Raw genomic sequence first — 7,159 nt, forward strand, 5'->3', positions numbered from 1 at the left:
TAGACTCATTGAACACATGAATCAACTTGAGTCCAACTCAATTAGCCCAATTAGGATTACTCTTAATCCAATTTGATTAATCAAATAAATCTAATCCTCTTGGTTCATCATATGAACCTAATCTCTATCTAATTGTCCTTAGTGTGTGACCTTATAGGTTCTTGTAACGTTGGCAATGCCCCTAAACTCATTTAGGGACATAAGTAATGAGCTGTATCTAGCAATACATCATTACTACCCAATGTTACAAGAATGTTGAGATCCAACATCACCTTGTGACTACTAATTGTGACTCCTCACAATATATGACAAGTGTCCTTCTATCCTAGACATCTAGATTGATCAATGTGAGGCATAGACCGTGTCATCCTCTAATCAATCTAAATCTTGAACTCCAAGTAGACCACTAAACCAAATGAGCTCAATATCTCATATTGACTCATTTGGGCATGGCCATGCACTTCGTGGTCTCACTCTATCAAGAATATCGATGTCTCTCCCGTCATATAGGAGGGAGAGATCCCATCTACATCACTCACATCCCTCTGCATAATTCGTTACATACCCAGTAATCGCCTTTATAGTCCACCCAATTACGGGTGACGTTTGACGAAACCAAAGTACATAACTCCTTATGTAGGGAACCATGGTGACTTCAAGTCTAAGGACTTGTAGTCATACTAATAGCCATATGAGAAAGTATATGACACTCATATAACGATCCATGATACTTTCTCATGGCGGGTCATTCAGTATACATTCTCCAATGCATACCTATGTGTCAACTTGATATCTCTTTATCCATGACTTGAGAGATCAAGTCATCGAGTTGACCTACATGCTAGTCTTATTGCAATAACATTGTCCCTGAATGTTAATACTTGACTAGGAATGATTAAGAGTAGTGTTCCCTATATCATCTCACTATCGGTTCAACTAACCGATTGATATAGGTGAGAACCTTCTACTCAAGGACGTTATCATACTTAGTTTATTTGGCATCAATACAAGTAAGTATAATAACCAAAACAAAAAATGCCTTTATTTATATAAGAATATGATAGAACAAGTCCATAATACAATCATCAAATGATTGGCTCTAGGGCTCTAACTAACAATGTCCCACTAGCACTAGTGCAAATCAGTGTAGGCTCTAAGCCCCAATGACCTAGTGTGACCATCATGCTTCCTCTGTGCCAAAGCCTTGGTCAAGGGATCTGTGATGTTAGCCTCTATAGGTACTTTGCATATCTTCACATCTCCTCTCTCGATAATCTCTCGAATGAGATGGAAGCGCCTTCGCCAGTGCTATAGCTCCATTGTTGTCACAATAGAGCTCAATAGGGTCAGCGATACTAGGAACCACCCCAAGTTCAGTGATGACCTTGCGGAACCAAACTGCCACCTTTGTTGCCTCTGATGCAGCAATGCACTCGGCCTCTATCGTAGAATCAGCTACTGTGTCCTGCTTCGAACTCTTCCAGCTCACAACACCACCATTAATGCAAAATACGAACCCTGACTGCGATCGATAATCATCCTGATCGGTCTGGAAATTGGCATCACTATAACCCTTTACAGCTAGCTCGTCATCGCCTCCATATATCAAGAAATATTCTTTAGTCCTTCTTAAGTACTTAAGAATATTCTTGACCGCTATGCAGTGACTTTCACCTGGATCTGACTGGTATCTGCTCGCTATGCTCAAAGCATACGAGACATCAGGTCGAGTGCATAGCATGGCGTACATGATAGATCCTATGGCTGAGGCATAAGGGATCTGATCCATGCGGTCTCTCTCCTCTCTAGAAGAGGGACATTGAGTCTACGAAAGAATCACACCATGTGACATCAGCAGAAATCCCTTCTTGGAATTCTGCATGGTAAACCGAAGGAGTACCTTGTCAATATATGTACTCTGACTTAGGCCAAGCAATCTCTTAGATCTATCTCTATAGATCTGTATCGCTAGAATGTGGGATGCCTCACCTAAGTCCTTCATTGAGAAGCAACTCCCTAGCCAGGTCTTAACAGACTGAAGCAAAGGGATGCCCTTCCCAATGAGTAGTATGTCATCCACATACAATATGAGGAAGACAACTATATCCCCTACAACCTTCTTGTAGACACAAGGCTCATCTTCGTTCTTGAAGAAACCAAACTGTTTGATTGCATCATCGAATCGAAGATTCCAGCTCCGAGAAGCTTGCTTTAGTCCATAAATGGACCTATGTAGCTTGCATACTCTGCTAGTATGCTGTGGATCTACAAAACCCTTAGGTTGTGTCATGTACACATCCTCGAGCAGGTTTCCATTCAAAAATGCAGTTTTGACATCCATCTGTCATATCTCATAGTCATGGTATGCTACAATAGCAAGCATGATCCAAATGGATTTAAACATCGCTACTGGAGAAAAGGTTTCATCATAGTCAATACCATGAATCTACTTGAAACCTTTAGCTACCAAGCAACCCTTATAGATAAGTCCATCCATATCAGTCTTTCTCTTAAAGACCCATTTACACCCTATGGGTTTTACCCCTTCAGGTGGATCAACCAAAGTCTATACTTGGTGTATATGGATTCCATCTCGGATCTCATGGCCTCTAGCCATTTCTCGAAATCTGGTCTCATCACAGCTTCCTAATAGGTGGTAGGCTCATCCTCTATGAGCACAACGTCATCATGGTCAGACAAGAGAAATGAGTATCTCTCAGGCTGACGACGTACCCTATCAGACCTGCGAAGAGGTATGTCTACTTGAACTGGTTGTTGTCCTCAACTCTTTATGGAACAACATCATCCACAACACTTTGTGGTTCCAGTTCAACTTCCATTGAGACTTCAGTTCTATTGTTCGCATCTTGAACTTGTTCAAGATCGAACGTGCTCCCATTAGTCTTTCTAGAAACAAAGCCCCTTTCTAGAAAGACCCCAGTCTTTGCCATAACTACCTTGTGCTGACTAGGAATGTAGAAGTAATATCCCTTAGTTTCCTTGGGATATCCAATAAAGTAGCACTGGTCGGATTTGGGTCCTAACTTGTCTGAGACTTGACGTCGAACGTAAGTCTCACAACCCCAAATCCTCATGAAAGACACCTGGCCATCTCTTCTTGTCCATATCCTATATGGTATCTTTAGCACGGCCTGGGATGGAACTCGGTTGAGTATAAAAGTTGTCGTGTCTAGAGCATAGCCCCAAAGGAATGTCAGAAGATCCGTGTGACTCATCATAGATCGTACCATATCTAATAAGTTACGATTCCTCCTTTCAGATACACCATTCCACTGTGTTGTTCCAGGAGGAATGAGTTGGGATAGAATCCCACACTCAGCTAGGTAGTCACGAAACTCATGGCTAAGGTATTCTCCACCTCGATCTGATCGAAGTATCGTAATACTCTTGCTAAGCTGGTTCTGTACTTTATTCTTGAATTCTTTGAACTTTTCAAAGGACTCTGACTTATGTGTCATCAAGTACACATAACCATATCTACTGAAGTTATAAGTAAATGTGATGAAGTACCTATAACTGCCTCTAACAGCGACATTGAAAGGCCCACATACATCATTATGTATAAGACCTAACAAGTTAGTCGCTCTCTCACTGTTCCCACTAAATGGAGTCTTGGTCATCTTGCCTAGTAGGCTTGACTCGCACGTCTCATAAGATTCAAAATCAAATGAGTCCAGCAAACCATCCTTATGGAGCTGGGATAAGCGCTTGTCATTTATATGACCTAAGCGACAGTGCTAGAGATAGGTTTGGTTCAGGTCATTTGATTTGAACCTATAATGCACGAAAATTCTCAAAATTATTTTAGAAATATTCTATGATTTTTCTGGAATTTTAGAATATTTTTATGAAATTTTTAGAGTAGCGGAAGTAGCAAAAATAAATAGAAAACGAAAATAGCCTAAGCGGGAATTGAACCCGAGACATATTGGGTCCTACGACTTATGGTGAACCATGGTAACCAAGTGAACCCAGCAGGGTCGTGCTGAAAGGAAAGGGAAATAATTTTATTTAAGTTAGAGTTGGGATAATTAATTTCTTAATATAAATAGGGATTTAAGTGAGGAATTGTTATATTTTTCTTAAACGAGAAAACCCTTCCCTCACCCTAATCACGCCGCCCTCTCCCTCTCCTCTTTTTCTCTCGGCGCCAACCACAAGCAAGGTCAGGGTTCGGCCCAAGGGCACTTTCCGGCGATGACTTCGACAAGAGGACGCTCCCCTCCACGAGAGGAACGCATAGACGCGAGAAGATCGTCGAAAGGATCGTCTCCTCCGGAAATCTAGCGATTAGAATCGTAAGAAACTTTGAATAGCAGGTAAGAAATCCCTCACCTGCGGTATAAGTAGCTTCCGTGTGAATTTTATGTTTTAGTTTAGCAGTACATAGACTTTCGACACAAGGGATGTGAATTAGCGCACACCAAGTGTTCGATTAAATTGTTTATCGCAGTAAAATGCAACTTAGGCATTTTAGTAGCTTAGATAAATGCAATAGAAGCATTTTTATAGATTATTTAGCTTTGCTTCAGCTTTTACAGGACTAGATGTCCAATGGGTGGGCACCCATAGTCGCCTCTAGGTTCAGATAACCTAGTACAAGCAAGATAAATTAGTTAGCTATGATCCAGTATTTTACTTTTAGTAGGGGCACTGTACAGGATTAGATATCCATTGGGCTGGGCTCCCATAGTCGGTCCCTAGGTTTAGATAACCTAGTAAACCTTACTAAATTCGGGACTTGCAACCCCGGGTCTAGTTAAGGATGCGCGCATAGCATGTACAGTTGTCGGGCCCATTAGTAGTATGATTATGTATTTTAATCTATTACCTTATTAGCTTTTCAAAACTCATAAAGAACAGTTATGTTAGATGAGTTTGAATTCAGCTCTAGTTTAGCTCAGTTTATGTTCACTCAGTTTTCCTTATTATTGTATATGATAGTTTATGATTAGCTTTGTATGCCATGCTTTAGTGTTCATGTTCAGCGATTTCAGTATGCCATGTTTAGCAAGTTTGACATATGTTTAATAGCATGTTTTAAAAATCATAAATGCATCGTATGCATGTTTTAGTGAGGTAGATGGTTTCTTACTAAGCGAAAGCTTATAGATACTTTTTTTTCCTTATACTGCAGATAAAGGTAAAGGAAAGATGGATTAGCGGAGGCTGGGGAACAATGCGATGAAGATGTGTGTGGATGGAACTTGGAATGGAGATCTTAGGGACTTAGAACATTGTTTTAAAGCATTAGAACTTTTTCGTGTTTACTATAGTATGTTACTTGGTATAAGTTCGTTAACTATGCACTCTATCATGCCTAGAACACCTATTTCATGATTTTAGAATGTTAGTTGTTATTGTTAGAGTGTTTTTTGTCATTTTTAGAATTTGTAATGTGATTGAGGTACGAAACAGTGCTGAAATCAGAGTTTAGCTGCAAAATCAGAAACTTCAATTGATCGGTGGATCGATGGGTTCCCAATCGATCAGCTGATCGATTGGTCAATCTGTTCCGCGAACAGTAGGCTTCTGGATCGATCAGACGATCGATCCAGCCAATTCCGTCGCGAACAGAGAGCTCTGGGATCGATCAATGGATCGATTGACCAGCCTGGATCGATCAGCCGATCGATCCAAATTATTGTCCCGAGCACAGTAGCGTGCTGGATCGATCCGACGTTCCAATCGATCAATGGATCGATTGGGAGGTCTGATATCAGCGGGAAAATGTTTAAGTTCAGTTCCTTGACCATGGGGAAGGTAAAACATGTCATGAATAGTTAGTTTACCTACCTTAGCATGTATAGAACCAAGAAATGATAACAGCTTAGCAAAATTTTAATTAGTACAGCTTCCGCATCTAGATTTAGTGATGGTCAGTGAATTAGTTAGCACAGATTAATGCGACGATCAGCCTCACAGCCTAGTTAGTAGGAGGCGGGGTCGTTACAGAGTGGTATCAGAGCAGTTTCCATACTCCCTACACACACATCAACATTGAACCTGCAGCTTCCAAGTAAGAAACGTCTCTCACTTTATTATGTTCTTTCTTTCATGTTTATAGATACTGTGACATGTTGATTGATGATAGTACCTAACATGTTAGTGATTGTAGTTACATACACATGATTGTGTTAGTCATGTATGTCCTCCATGTCTTTAGAAATGGCACGAGGACGCCCAGCTAGAAGGGCCCCAGCCACTGAGCCCCAGCATGAGGCAGGCAGTTCCGTGCCTCCCCCAGACCTTACAGCACTAGTGGCTCAGTTATAGCAGCAGCTAGCAGAACAGCAACAGGAAATAGCCACCTTAAATGCTAGTCAGCAGAACACTCCCACTGTCACCCCGGAACCTAACTTAGCGACACCAGTGGTTTTAGAGGTTCCACCAGTCCAACCTGCAGCACCAGTGGCTCCAGAAGCAGGAACACAGAGGGAAGCCTATCTGATCCAGTGGCAGAGAGTCAAGCCAGAGAATTTCTCAGGCACCAGCGAACCATGGGATGCTCAAGCCTAGTTCAAAACACTGGAGAGCATGATGGAGCTTCTGGACTGGCCAGAGTATGAAAAGGTGAAGTGCGCCTCCTTCTGCTTGACAGGAGATGCACGTATGTGGTGGGAGAGAATTAGAGCGAAGCGCCCAGTAAACCAGATGACATGGGATGACTTCGAGAAGGAGTTCTTTGAGGAATTTTTTCACATGCGGGTCACCAACCGCCACTATGACGAGTTCACTGAGTTTCGTCAGGGCAATCTATCAGTTGAGGAAGCCGTGAAGAAATTCAATAGATTGGCTCGTTTATGCCCTGAATTAGTGAGCACAGAAAGGGAACGAGTCCGGTTGATGCTCAAGATGCTGAGGCCGGAAATAGCGATGAACGTGGCTGGTGGCGTTCATAGGCCACATACCACCGAAGAGCTAGTGAGCAGTGCTCTAATCACTAAGCATTACCAGAATAGCATCAAGCAGCAGAAGCAAGTCCTCTCAGAAGCTAAGGGCCAAGGAGGCTCAGCTACTCAGAAACAGCAGGGCCACAGCTCCCATGGCTCTAACTGGAGAGGGAACTCCAGCAACAAGCGCAAACCAGGGAGTTACCCAAAAGGAGGGCCAACCAGCAAGCAGCCCAGTTATCCAA

Source organism: Zingiber officinale, chromosome 9A (assembly GCF_018446385.1).
Source record: "Zingiber officinale cultivar Zhangliang chromosome 9A, Zo_v1.1, whole genome shotgun sequence".
Lineage (NCBI taxonomy): Eukaryota > Viridiplantae > Streptophyta > Magnoliopsida > Zingiberales > Zingiberaceae > Zingiber > Zingiber officinale.